This window comes from Aquarana catesbeiana, linkage group LG02, assembly GCF_042186555.1.
Source record: "Aquarana catesbeiana isolate 2022-GZ linkage group LG02, ASM4218655v1, whole genome shotgun sequence".
NCBI lineage: Eukaryota > Metazoa > Chordata > Amphibia > Anura > Ranidae > Aquarana > Aquarana catesbeiana.
In genome coordinates, this window is record NC_133325.1 from 401,387,032 (window position 1) to 401,402,532 (window position 15,501).

At 43.7% G+C, this 15,501-nt stretch overlaps 1 protein-coding gene across 2 annotated transcripts in view; it reads right to left on the reverse strand.

Moving 5' to 3' along the window:
* The window catches only part of YPEL2 (yippee like 2), a 113,357-nt gene that overhangs the window by 90,836 nt on the left and 7,020 nt on the right, over positions 1–15,501 (reverse strand). The gene's annotated exons all lie outside the window — the stretch shown is intronic.

A 15,501-nucleotide genomic window follows, 5' to 3' on the forward strand; every position in this document is an offset into this window, starting at 1 on the left:
CACTGGTCCCAAAAAAGTGTAAAAAAAAGTGTCCAATCTGTCCACTGCAATGTTCCAGTCCTGCTAAAAATCACTTATCACCACCATTACTAGGAAAAAAAATAAATAATAATAAAAATGCCATAAATCTATCCCCTATTTTGTAGACGCTATAACTTTTGCGCAAACCAATCAGTATACGCTTATTGCAATTTTTTTTACCAAAAATATGTAGAGGAATACATATTGGCCTAAACTGATGAAGACATTTTTTTTGGGGAATATTTATTATAGCAGAAAGAAAAAAAATATTGCTTTTTTTAAAATTGTCGCCCTTTTTTTGTTTATAGAGCAAAAAATAAAAACCGGAGAGGTGATCAAATACTACCAAAAGAAAGCTCTATTTGTGGGAAAAAAAAAAAAAAAAAAAAAAGAAGGACAGAAATTTTGGTTTGGGTACAGCGTCACATGACCGCGCAATTGTCAGTTAAAGCGGTGTAGTGCCGTATCGCATTAAAGCTAAAACTAAAAGGCAAAACTTTTTTTTTCATTTTGGATAGAGTGGAGAAGGATTAGAACGCTTGTCAGTTTTTATTGCGGTCTGTGTCCCCATTAAGCAGATTCACTCTCTCCAATTGTCCTGTTTACCATTATCATTGAAAGTAAAAGAAAATCCCAAATTTTTGGTTGTCCCCATAAAAGAAAGAGAGGGAAAATCTTCCAATGGGGACACTAGTTCTGGTGACCTGGGGGGCCCCACAGAATCCCTTTCATTTGTGATCTGAGCCTTAAGGCTTTACCATGCAATTAAAAATGACCTTTGAACTTATAGGATTTTGAAATCTGTGGCTTTCATTAAAATAGTACCCGGCAATCCTGCGTTGTTCAGGCACTTCCTGGTATTAGTGTGCCAATGTCCTGTTTTTGTTCCCCAGCTGTGTTCAAGCATGGTGACCTGGTTAAATGGGCTTCGGATACAGACTAAGGCCCCCCTTCACACTACTCCATTAAAAAAAAGGTTGCCTGACTCCAACCATGCACCTGTGAAACACGGATATGTGACTCTATGGGATTTCCATTCATTTTAAAAGGGAGGTGTGCCAAAAATGCAGCATGCAGAATTTACCTAGGTGGATGCAGCATCCGACCATGTCCCCCGTCGGCTCTAACATTGAGAACTGAACAATCAAAACTGCCGATTGCTTGGTTCTCAGTCTACCCTGAGCAGAGAGTCACCGCTGTCTGCTCTGCCCCTCCTCGCTCACTGGAGCGATGGGCAGTGGCGGGGGCGGGAGCAGCCAGCTCAGGCTCTCAGTGGCTCGCTGAGAGTGCCGGTCCAGGCATGAGGGCAGATCCAAACTTCACTGTCACAATCTTGCCCAAGCCTGCACCGGCTCTATGACATCAGTCAACAGTGGGCTTCAGCTCGCTGTCTGCTGAAAACAGGTCACAGGAGTGCAGAACGAACTGCATTCCTGTGATCCACAGAAGTGCAGACAAATGAGCTTTGGCTGTATGTCTCCTTTATTTCAACACACATTACGCAGGCAGGGTCCACTGTCCCTGCCAACAGAAAACCTGCCCTGAAAAGTGAAATGCAGACATTGCATTGCATACTAGCCCATTATGTGCCACTTACCTGCAAACGAAGCCCGCGATGTCCCCGCTGGTGGCCACGTCCATCTTCACCCCTCTTCCCTCCAGGGCCGTGGACTCCGGCTCTGTGACTGGCCGGAGTCGCGTGATGTCACTCCCCTGCGTGCGGGAAACGACAGTCATGGCATGGGCCCTGTAGAAAGCCACGATCGTGCCCTTTCTTCAGTGCGCATGTGCCGATGATGTCGGCGCAAGCGTATATGGTAAATATCATCTAAACTGTGCAGGTTTAGGGGATATTTCCAGTACCAACAGGTAAGCCTTATTATAGGCTTACCTGGAAGTAAAAGAGTCATGTTATGCCCCGTATACATGATCGGAAATTCCGCCAGCAAAAGTCCGATGTGAGCTCTTGGTCGGAAATTCCAACCGAGTGTAGGCTCCATTAGACTTTTGCTGGCGGAAATTCCGATTGAGAGCAGGTTCTCTATTTTTCTGATGGAAAATGTTCCTATCGGAAATTCCGATCGTCTGTAGCAATTCCGACGCGCAAAATTCCTACACATGCTCGGAAACAATTTGACGCATGCTCGGAAGCATTGGACTTAATTTTCTCAGCTTGTTGTAGTGTTGTACATCACCGCGTTCTTGATGGTCGAAAGTTCAGAGAACTTTTGTGTGACCGTATGTATGCAAGGCAAGCTTGAGCGGAATTCCGTCGGAAAAACCATCCAAGGTTTTTCTGACGGAAATTCCGATCGTGTGTATGGGGTATAAGGGTTCACAACCACTTTAAAGGAGTCTTTATCTGCCACCGTTTTTTTTTTTTGCTGATAAGCTGCACATTATGGGCACTCAAAGGAAAACAGGCAGTCAGCATTAGTGCAAGATAATTTCCTGCAATAGAACGATTGTTTACCAGTTGAAGTTCATGGTTATACAGCATCTCACAAAAGTGAGTACACCCCTCCCATTTTGTAAATATTTTATTATATCTTTTCATGTGACAACACTGAAGAAATGACACTTGGCTACAATGTAAAGTAGTGAGTGTACAGCTTGTATAACAGTGCAAATTTGCTGTCCCCTCAAAATATCTCAACACAGCCATTAATGTCTAAACCGCTGACAACAAAAATGAGTACACCCCTGAGTGAAAATATCCAAATTGGGGCCAAAGTGTCAATATTTTGCAGCACTGCCTTAACCCTCTTGGGCAGAGCTTCACAAGTTGCCACTGGAGTCCTCTTCCACTCCTCCATGATGACATCACGGAGCTGGTGGATGTTAGAGACCTTGCGCTCCTTCACCTTAAGATGGAGGATGCCCCACAGATTCTCAATAGGGTTTAGGTCTGGAGACATGCTTGGCCAGTCCATAACCTGAGATAGAGAGAGAGAGAGAGAACCTGCTCCCCCATACCCGAGACCTTGTAACACTAAGGAGTCACATGACACCGGGAAGGGAAGATGGCTAATTGGGCCCAATTTGGACATTTTCACTTAGGGGTGTACTCACTTTTGTTGCCAGCGGTTTAGACATTCATGGCTGTGTGTTGAGTTATTTTGAGGGGACAGCAAATTTACACTGTTATACAATCTGTACACTAACTACTTTACATTGTAGCCAAGTTCTTCAGTGTTTTCACATGAAAAGATATGATAAAATATTTACAAAAATGTGAAGGGTGTACTAACTTTTGTGAGACACTAACTACTTAAACAGACGCGGCATACAAAGATGTAAGGTAACAGTTTAACTCTGGAACTGTACACCTTTGTCACACAAAAGTATATGGTTGGATGACAAGGATCGGTATGTAGTAACTGCCCAGATATATTTTAAGCCTCAGGGTGGGGCAGACACAGACAACAATAAAAGTCTGACAAGATCTGCTTCTATTGCTCATCAGATAGATAACAGGTAAGGGAAAATTTCCCCTCCTTATTCTGGCCTACACCTATAAAATAGACAGGAAGTGAGGAGATTTCCCTTCACTTCTTTACCACAAATACCCATCAAAATAGAGGAAGTGAGGAGAAATCTTCCAAAATGGGGACACAGACAGCAATAAATAAGACCGAGGTTGTACTAACCCCATCACACTCCCCAAAAAAATTAAAAAAAAATAAAAAACACCACCAGTGTGATATACCCAAGGATAAAATCAGGATATGATTTTTTTTTTAGGTTGGGAGCACACTAATGCTGTAAGGCAGGATGATCTAATCAATGTACACACTGACAGGAAAATTGACTTCCTTGAGGAAATGATGCAAACATCATTAGCTTAGTAACTAGACTCTCTGTGCCTTTGATTTGATCAACATTTGCATGTGGAAAAAAACAAAACTGAATCATATATTTTCAGTTTGAAGGTGAAAGGTAAATCCACAAATGTCTAAGGGCCCTTGCACTGAAAAAAGAAAAAAAAATGCAGCCATGCATTGATGTCTATGTGTTCAGGGCCAAAAGAAAAAGTATGTTTCAGTGCATCTTTGTGCCAGCAAGATGCTACATATAAAAATCAGTAAAGTATTATGGCTGTGTGCAAGAGGCCCAAGACTCCATGGCAAGATTTCCTAAAGTAGACTTCACCCATTCCCACAATGGCAATGTCTCTCTTTAGTCGCTGGAATTCAGTGGTGGCTGAAACAATGCACCCACAGGCATCCCTCCCACCCTGGTTGGTCAGGTCACCCGCACCTACCCCGTCGGTGGCCCCACACTTACCCAATCGCGGGCATTCCTGTGCATCTCCACCTCCTTGGCATCATATCGGCTTCCGCCGTGTGTCTCCTCCCTTCTCCTAGGCAGCCAATAGGATCGCCTCTGCTATCGGCCAATTGGGTGATGGGTCTCTGGACCCGCTTCCTGATTGGCCGGGAGGAGAATAAGGAAGAGAATAGAGTATATTTATTCGCTATTGTCACACAAGTTGGTGGGCTCTGCGCCCTGAGCCGTTCCTTTTTTGAAGCCTATTTAATCATGTGATTAAAAAACAAAAACAGAAAAAAAAACCTTCATTGGAATCCATGTGTCCGGCGCCCCACATGTAGATTAGGGGGCCGGAAGCATGGATGGGGGGGGGGGCGGCACCTCTGATGGATGGGCTGCCACTGCTAGACTCATCATCTGGATGATAACACATCAGACTTTTTTTTTTCCGCCCCATCTGTGTCCCATTGCAGAAATTTACCTTCACTTCCTGTCCTATAGCCAAAAAGGAAGTGAGAGGAAATCCCTAAAAATTAAGGGAATCCCTTGGGGACCCCCAGGTCCCATTGGATGATTTCCCCTTTTCTGGGGACAACCCAAAATGTGAGATTTTCTTTTACTGTCAATGATAACGGTAAACAGGACAAAAAAAAAAAGAGGGTGAATCTCCTTAACAGGACACAGACAGCAATAAAAACTGAAATGTGTTCTAATGCATCTGCACACTATCCAAAAAAAAAAAAAAAAAAAGGTTTTGCCTTTAGTTATACTTTAAAATTCCTCTCCTCGAGCCCTGCAGGCTGAATGGGAGAAATCACTCCATTTTGAGTTCCACCACACTACTCTCCACAAAAACCAGGAAGTACACAGGAAGTTAACACCTTTTTTTTTTTACATTATGATTCCATTGGCTAGAACATCAATCGCAGCTATGTCCAACTCCTGAAATTCGCAGTAAAATCGGACCTCACACAGGTCAAAAAAAATGAACAAATTCACAGCGCAGCAGTGTGAACCGGCACTTAAACAGTGTGGAGAAAGAAATCATCACTGCCAGCTACTGTATTCAGACAGTCAGCTCTTGGGGCTGTCAGAGCACCCAAACAGTGGCTGCATCTGATTTAATGCAGCCGCTGTTTGGCTTACAATTTGCCACCCAGCTCCTTCGACTTGAACATTGACAGATGTCAGTCAGGAGGATGCCGACAGGGCCATCAATGGCTTAAATTTCATCAAGTTTATCAGTAACTGATTGAAATGTGCTCTCACATGAACACAAATGAAATGCACTATGCATATCTGCAGCACTAACAAATACTATATACACAGATTAGGTCATTCTGATGTTCAGCCAAACACTTTGCCAAGTGGTTCTATCTTAAATCTTAATAAGATAGGGGACAACTGGCCAGACACACTAGACACTTGTGATGAATGGTACGATGTAATACAGAATTAAACAGTGTGCGCCATTATGAATTATTGCCTGCAGTGAACAGCAGAACAGTGTTAACCACTTCAGCCCCAGAAGGATTTGCCCCTTTCCTGACCAAGCCATTTTTGCGATACGGCACTGCGTCGCTTTAACTGATTGCGCGGTCTTGCGATGTTGTACACAAACAAAATTGATGTGCTTTTTACCCACAAATAGAGCCTTCTTTTGGTGACATTTGATAATCTCTGCAGTTTTTATTTTTTGTGCTATAATCAAAAAAAAAAGAGCGCCAATTTTGAAAAAGAAAACAATATCTTTTTTGTGGACTTGGACTGCACTTCCAAGTGCACATGTAGTGCAAAGTGGATTTGCCTTTAGTAAATGAAGTCCTATGGGTGATATCACTACCCAGGTTCTGCAGTCGTTGTTGGAAATCTCTCCATTTCCCTGAAGCTGAGGAGATCACATGACCGGACCGGAGCAGCCTTAGTTTAGGCAAGTATAGACATTTTTCCTTTACAGACTACTTAGCGAAAGGCTTAGAATAAGGGGGGTTGGGGGGGTTGTGGGAGCAGGTTTAAGCTTAGGTTTTGACCGGACTTCCACTTTTAGGCCTCATGTACACTGCTGCTGGTAAAACGGACATTTAGGAGCAGTTGGGCATTTTTATTCAACTGCTCCTGAACTCTCCTCTATGTTATCTTATCATTACATGTACACAGGGTCGTTTAAAGTCATTTCTAGGCAGTTGAGTTTAGAGGCTTTTTTTGGAACAAAAAAAAAAAATGGGTTCAGAAGCTGAGTTTAGAGGCATTTCAAGCGCCAAACGCTTCTAAACGCAGCTAAACGCGGTAATTCGCATTTATCCACATTGCATTTACAGGCGTTTTTCATTTTTGGCTATTTTGAAAAAAAATAAAATTTTTTCTTTTAAAAACGCAAAAACGGCAAAATGCCGCTAAACACGGCATGTAAACGTGGCAAAACAGACGTTTTAAACGTGGGTTATTATCTGTCAAGTTAAATCGTTCAAGAGAGGTTGTAAAAATGTCCCGTGTACATGAAGCCTTAATGTTTGCTCGAATTAATGTGTGAAGATTCCCAAATCCTTTAGCAAATTAGCCTTATTCTAATGGACTAAACCCCTGTTCACCCCGGTGCGGCTTTTAAATGGTGCATCGGTGTGATTTGCACTGCCAATTTTATTGTGGCTTGCAACTTCATTTAACAGGAATCTATGCAAGTCACAATGAAAGTCGGTAAAAATTAGTGCAGGAACCTTTTTCATAATTGCTGCGACATGAGTATGAGTCACGGCGATATGAACGGTTACATTACCGGCAATTGGGTGCGGCTTGCAATGCAATTTGGAACTGTCAAAATGCATGACAAGTTGCACCGGTGTGAACGGGGGCTAATGGTGGTGGCCATACATGGAACAATTTTATATACGATCGTATTGTCAGATGAAAAGCCATACACTTAAAATGTTACTAAACCTGCAACAGTAAAATCAGTCTGTATATGCAGCATAGTATGCTTGTTAAACTCACTGTGGAACTTAAGGGGTTAATCCTCTGCACTGTGTAAAAGGGCCGTTTTATCCTGTATGCACAGATCCTCCCCCTTCTGCACTGTCTATCTGGGGAAGGCCAGCTAACATAGGCAGAGTAGCCGTCGTGCACATGCTCAGTTGTGTCTTTTATGCTGGAGAGAACAGTTTCTTGTTCTCAGAGCTAGCCAGGTCACATGATATTGACATCACACATGTGGGCGTGTATTCAGGCTGCAGTGAAAATCTCCTCCTTCCTGAACTTGGCAGCCTCCCTGACCAGTTTTCTTCTCGTATTTTCAGCAATTTCGGAGGGACGTCCAGCTCTTGGGAATGTCACTGTGCCATATTTTCTCCACTTGATGGTGACTGTCTTCACCGTGTTCCATGGTATATCTAATGCCTTTGAAAATCTTTTGTACCCTTCTCCTGACTGATACCTTTTAACAATGAGATCCCTCTGATGCATTGGAAGCTCTCTGCGGACCATGGCTTTTGCTGTAGGATGCGACTAAGAAAATGTCAGGAAAGACCTACTAGGACAGCATTTGGGGTTAATCAGAGGCACTCTAAAATGATGGAAGGTGTGTACTGACTCCTATTTAACATGAGTTTGAATGTGATTGCTTAAATCTGAACACAGCTACATCCCCAGTTATAAGAGGGTGTGCACACTTCTGCTACCACATTATTTTAGTTTTTTAGTTTTACTTCCCTTCACCTAAAAGATTTCAGTTTGTTGTTCAATTGAGTTGTAAAGTTTATAGGTCACATTAAAAAGGTGGAAAAAGTTCTGAAATAATTTATCTTTGTCTCCTTTTTTTTACATCACAGAAACCTGACATTTTAAAAGGGGTGTGTAGACTTTTTATATCCACTGTAGTGGCAGGTTTTTAATGTAAAAAGAAGATTTATAAGCTGTGGGCACTGTGTGGGGGGGGTGAACTATTTTCATATTACTGGGTTTAGTAACACTAACAATCATATCAAATGATCTTCTTTCCTACAATCATATGTTGCTCCCATCACTAGTAATGGAGATTCAGCAGAGCTTAGGCCAGCAACGGAGCAACACGCAGCCTTTGTAGCAATTCTTTCGCTGGCCATTTGTCTCTGGTGGCAGAATCCCCTGTGTGTCATCAGCCTCAGGCCTCATGCACACTGGACATTTTGCTAACTCTCCTAGACTCCTTTTCTCCTGGCAGCAGAGTTTTGGCAGAAAAAAAAGCTTGACGCTTGTAAAAGTGCTTGGCTGTTAATTAATTTCATTGGCCAGAGTAATTATTTATTCCGGCAACTTAAATGAATTAACGCTCAAGCGTTAAACGCACCTAGCGCTTAAGTTTTTTCTGCCAAAAGCTGCTGTTCCTGGATGCACTGGCTGTGGCGTTTGTTTCTGCCTCTAAGCACCTATATGTATGGCTGCTGTTGAAAATTAAGGGGGGGCCCCAGACAGCCTACTTGACAGCGCCCCCTCCAGCTGAAAGTGAATGAGGGCATAGATTTATTAGGCCTCTGTTGCACAGATAAATGAACAGGAAGTGCTAGGAAGCTTCCTGCTCATTCGCAAACTGAAGCATAGTAAACAGTTTACTATGCTTCAGTGATAAACGGATACAGCAGTATTTGGTACCGATTGCTCACTGTGGTTATTCAGAATTGAAGGGACCTGTAAATGACATTGGCCCCTTCTCCTGCTCCCCTTACTGAAACATCCCCCTGTGTGTCCATAGCAGCTGCCGGAAGAAGAAGAGAGGTGGGAAGCCAGAAGTGCCGTGGGGGGAAAGGGGCACAGGAGTCCGGACAGCAGATGGAAAGGGCACATATGCTAGGACCAAACCCCCTGCAGTGCAGCCAGAGGGAGAAAGAAAAGAAGCTGCAGCACTGCAGGGGGAGGCAGTAGAAGGTTGGTGTCTGCAATAAGATGGTACAGCCGGCCCTCCTCCTTGGCAAGTGCTCGGGCCCCCCTTTCATACTGATGGGACCTGGGCCCAGTATAGCAGGGCTGGCTGTACTGCTTTATCAGCGGCTCTGCCTATGTGTATATGGACATATAGGTTAACATGCAGGGGTGTTTAAAGGCAGGGAAAAATAATGGAAGACTCCCCTAGGAGCAGATGAATAAACGTCCTGTGTGCATGATGCCTTGTAGTCCGGCCTTACATTGGCCTACCTTATGTAAATACATGTACATGCTTGTGTAACAAAAAGAAACTAACAGGAAGTTCTGTTCTGGCCATGCACTAAAATCTTGATACCTTGCTAGTTCTATAGAGACTGACAAACACTGTATATATCTTTACATAACATGTCACTGGATTACTACAGAGGTACCACAATATAAAAAGGGTGAAATAAAAACGCTGGACTGATCGAAATCCAACAATGGATACAAATAAAACTGGGATTATTTCGGTAAACACGTTAGTGTTTAGTCTAGACTCTAGGCCAACTGTTTAAACCATGATTTTCTATCCGAGAATATTTACAGAAGGGCAGTGCGTTGTTTGCCTTTTGGGACTATTGACCTTTCAGCATGAAGAAACACAATGCTACGCATCACCAATACAATGCAGGCTGATATTGTATATTATTTACTATAGAGCTGGAATCAGAGCAGAAATTCCTGACCAACCTCGCTTAGAGAATAGAAGCCTAAACGTACACAAGCAGGCAGTAAAAACAAGTGGTTTAGCCTTGATTTTACCACTCCCCAACTGCTCTGCCACAAGTAAACATGGCCAGCGGCCATGTTGGTACACACTGCTGCCTGTGGCAAAACTTCAACCACATGTTGCGTTCGCTAGGCAATATTGCCGCTAATTGCAACCTACTCAGGTGAATGGGGCATGCAATGCACTCAGATGCAACACAATCAGCTATTAATGCTTAAAACAGGCTGTATAGAGGTGACATATTGCCTCTCAAAAAAGCAATCTACCGCAGAATGATTTTCAGAGGGGTGGCAATGACAGGCTCATGTGTAAACGAACCCTTGCAGTATTTATCTGCATATTTCCCAACATTTTTTCTTTTCATACAATGGTTAATATATCTGGACTCTAAGGCTTGGTTCACATTACTCCATGTACAGGAAGTCCCCGAGTTACAAATACAATAGGGACTGTAGGTTTGCTCTTAAGAGCCGGTTCACACAGGGACGACTTGTCAGGCAACCTAGCCGCCTGACAAGTCGCGTCCCGTTCTGTACTACTGAACCGTTCTAATAGGAGCAACGCAAGTCGCTCCGACTTAGAAAAAGGTTCCTGTAGTATTTTTGGGGCGACTTCAGGCGACTTGCATTGACTTCTATACAGAAGTCGTTTTGCAAATCGTGCCGCCCCTGTGTGAACCGGCACTAAGTCGAAGTTGTTTGTAAGTCGCAACACTGCATTTGTAAGTGTAACTTCCGGTCGGAACATTACATTCGTAAGTGTAACGTCTGCCTGTGCATGGATGTGGGATGTTCCGGGCGCTTGCTACGTTATCTGGGGCTCTTCTACCCATGCAGTACATGTAGTACTGCAGTATGGGATGTGTCCGGAGGTATCCAGGACCAACGTGGAGCACAAGTGGCCGGCATTGGAGGCCGTTCGTAAGTAGGAGTCGTTCGTAACTCGGGTGTTCGTAACTCGGGGCCTGCCTGTACACGTGTTTTACCCGCTTTCTTGTGTGTCGCTTGCAGGGCAGCCTATTCATTTCAGCAGGCTGCCCTACTCACAAGGATAGAAGTCCCTGACCGTTTTGTAAAATCGCACTACACTGAACTGCATGCTGTTGCACCATGCACAAAAAAAATGATTTCTCCCCACTTCACTGTGTGGCCATTAGGGCAGAAAGTTAATGGAAATCACCTAATGAAGAAAAAAAAAATCCATATGTGGCTGGTATATGTTGCAGTTTAATATAAAAAAATCGTGGGTCCATTCACATCTATGCATATGTTAGCATGCACAAATTGTCAGCTGAAAAGCACTAAGCCCGGGTTCACACTAGTGCGATCTCAGGGATCGCATGTGATTCGCACCCGCACCGCAGTTGTATGGCTAAACTCACATTGGAAATGCACAGAAAATAGTGCAGAGACTTGTTTTTCCCCACACTAGAATCGGATCACATGGGTGTTCTCACCTATGCGATCCGATTCCTGTGCGAGTTCACAGTTCACACTGCGATCTGTGAACTAAGCTGGGGGTGTCAATAACTTTGTTAGTGACACCCACAGCGATTCGTATAAGACAGTGTGAAATATCTGCGGGAGAGGAGCCATGTGGGAACCGGCGCTATAATAGCGCCGGTTCCCGCATCGCATCAGTGTGAACCCAGGGTGAATCAACAAGCTGCAATCACACTTTGGGTATTTTGACAGCTGCTGGGGCTGGGTGTCAATTCAATATCCAGCAGGGGAGATCCCTCCATCCACTCTGGTTAGTGTGGATGGAGAAATCTGTTAGGCTGATTATACGCTATACAATCTGATTGAACAATTTCCTTTAAAGAATAAGTTTAGCTTTGGGAACATAAGGCCTTATGTACACTGCTGCTGGTAAACAGACATTTAGGAGCAGTTGGGTGTTTTTTTTTTCAGCTGCCCCTGAACTCTCCTCTATGTTATCTTATCATTACATGTACACAGGGTCTTTTGTAGTCATTTCTAGGCAGTTGAGTTTAGAAGCTTTTTTTGGACAGCAAAAAAATGCATTCAGGACGGATGAAACGCCAAACGCCTGTAACAGCTTGTAAACACGGTAACTCGCGTTTAGCCACGTTTTCGTTTTTAATGGAGATACATTTTTGACTATTTGAAAAAAAATGTAAAAAAATGTAAAAACGCTCCTAAAAACGCAAACTCGGCTAAACACAGCCTGTAAACGCCGCAAAACGGACGTTTTTCAGCGTCGTTTACCATCTGTCAAGCTAAATCATTTAGGGGAGGTTGTTCTTCCCGCTCCTGCAGCAGCTCGGTGATCTGGGGTGAAGTTCCCTGTACCATAATTGACACGGCCTCGTCAATTATTCACAGAGTTCTGCAAATGAATGAACTACAACTACCGAAAGCATTTGACGCTACTATCGCTGTGGTAGTTCATTGATTCTGCCTGTCAGTGTGAAACTGCCTGTACGTATGAGGTAGAAGCAGATGGCTTACACTGAGGCACTTTACAGGCGCTATAACGCTAAAAATAGCGCCTGCAAAGTGCCTTGAAAGAGCCTCTCCTCTCACTTCAATGTGAAAGCCCCAGTGCTTTCACACTGGGGTGGTGCGCTGGCAGGACACTTAAAAAAAAAAAAAAAAAAAGTCCTGCAAGCCGCATCTTTGCAGCGCTGTAGGAGCAGTGTATACACCGCTCCTAAAGCTCCCTGTCCATTGAAATCAATGGGCAGCGCCGCTGAACCGCCCTTTTTCGTCCGCTAGCAGGGGTCAAAAGTGCCCCGCTAGCGCCCAAAAACGACGGTAAAGCGCCAACGCCCCAGTGTGAAAGTAGCCTTACAGTCTGCAGGAGTCCTACATCGCACCAGCGATCTACTGATCGCTGATGCAATGCTTTTCAGGCTCCTTATGCCGTGTACGCACGATCGGAATTCTCGTCAGAAAAAGATAGGTGGTTTTCCGACGGAATTTAGCTCAAGTTTGCCTTGCATACACACGGTCACACAAAAGTTCACTGAACTTACGACCGTCAAGAACGCGGTGACGTACAACACTACGACGAGCCGAGAAAATGAAGTTAAATGCTTCCGAGCATGCATCGAATTGTTTCCGAGCGTGCGTAGGAATTTTGCGCATCGGAATTGCTACAGACGATCGCATTTTCGGATAGAAACTTTTTCCAAACGAAAAATTGAGAGCATGCTCTCAATCTTTTGCTGGCTGGAATTTGGCCAGCAAAAGTCCGATGGAGCATACACAATGAAAAGCTCTCATCGGTCTTTTGCTGGCTGAAATGCCGATCGTGTGTACGTAGCATAACACACAATTTTTTAAATTTTTTTTTTAAATTGTAAATGCACTTTTTTTTTTTCATCTATTGTTTTCTTATCCTTTAAATTCACCATATCATACTACAACTATGTAGTACAGGAACCTGCCTGATTTGATACTAACTAAACTGTTTAGGTTAGACCTCATATTACATAACTTTGGTAAAGCTAAAGACGGTACAGAGATTGCACAATCAGATTGTTGTCATATCTCTTTTGTTCATTCCAGGGGCTGAACGAAAGAAAGCTATGCGTGTATGGCTAGCATTACAATCCGATTGTACAATCGCTTTAAGGCTCGGTTAACACTGCTGTGATGGCGAAGTCATAAGACTTTGCCTTGCCACTTCCTTCCGACTTGGATGCTATTTAGGAGTCTGTACAAGAGCTGAAATTGCAAAGTTGGACCAAAGTAGTGACATGTCATGCGACTTGGGGGGTCTTACAAAGCGGATTCCATGTCACAGCAGTGTGAACCGAGCCTGAGATCTATAAACAACGATGGAGTGCAAGAGACTGCCTGATTGTATACAGATTGGATAGATTTAGTAGGTCCTCATATTACATATGAGATCGAATTCCCCTAGCAACACATTTGAGGTGGATGGGGGAATCCTTCCCGCTGAGCTATTGTATTCTACCAGCAGGAAGCCTTCCCTGTCGGCAGAATACAATGATCAGTGTTGCCACTGGTACTGATTGTTCGGGAAAACTTAACAGGCTGGTTGTACACAAGTTGATTGATAGATTGACTTGTGTACAACCAACTAGCCCATACATGGATAAAAATGCGTCTGGTCCCTGATGAACTGGATGAATTTTAATCCATTTATCGCCAGCTTAAAGTATAACTAAGGGCAAATGCTTTTTTTTTTTTGTTGTGGATAGAGGGGAGATGGATTAGAACTCCTGTCAGTTTTTATTGCTGTCAGTGTCCCCCTTAGGAAGATTCTCCCTCTCTTTGTCTTGTTTACCATTATCATTAATAGTGAAAGTGAAAGAAAATCCCACATTTTTGGTTGTTCCCAGCAAAGTTATCGAGAGGAAATCACCAGTTCTGGTGATCTGGGGGTCCCCAAGGAATTCCCTTAATTTGCAGGCATTTCCTCTCACTTCCTGTTTGGCTATGGGACAGGAAGTGTAAGGAAATCTCTGCAATGGTACACAGATGGCGATAATAAAAATCTGACAGGGGTTATGGCACTCCCTAAGGCCCCATTCACACCTGAGCGTAGCGTTTTCAGGCAGAAAGTCGTGTGATTTTGCCGCGATTTTGTACAGGTCAAAAGGTCACCAATGTAAAAAGCAGAAAAACACCCAAATCTGCCTAAAAAAAAAAAAAAGTTCCAGAACTTGTTTGAGCTTCAGGCATTTTGGAGTGGAGATGTGAACCATCTCCATAGAGAATAATTGATTTTTTTTTCCCTCTAGCGTTTTGTAGCTTCAGGTTTCAAGCTACAAAACACTCAGGTATGAATGGGGCCTTACTCTAAAAAGGTTTTTCCTATAGTTCTACTTTAAAAAAAGAGAAGTTTGGGAATTATTTTTTTTTAGAAAATACTTACCTAGGTGGATGCAGCATCAGTCCAATGCTGCATCTGTCCCCCACCAGCTCTAAGACTGAGAACTGAGTGATCTAACACTGCTGATCGCTCAGTTCTCAGAGTGCCGGGGGCAGGAGCAGCTGGCTCAGGCTCTTGTGGATCGCTGAGAGGCTGAGACGGGAGCTGGCCCAGGGTGGATCCCGACTATATGGTTCCCATCTTTCCTCAGCCTGGACCGGCCCTGTGATGTCTGCTGATCTACAAGAGAAGTTCAGCCAAACAAGCTTTGGCTGTACTTCTCTTTTAAGTATGTTGCTTGTTCCTGCAACACATGCATGTAATGAATGTTTTTTTCAAACAACATTCAAAGTATCAAACCCACTGATTACCTGTTTCTGTAGTTACTTAGCACATCACAAGCTACCTTACAGTTAACACACACACACACACACACACACAGAAACACACACACACACACACACACACACACACACACACACCAACCTGCAAGACAAAGGCATAATGAGCTAGTATGCATTGTATACTAGCTCATTATGAAATACTTACCTTAGATCGAAACTGTTGCAGCGGTTCCCGCACACCGCTGTGAGTGGCGACATGTCTCCCAGAGTGATTTCTGGGTTTGCGGGCTCCGAAGCCAGAGCCGCGATGACGTCACTCCAGTGCATGCGCGT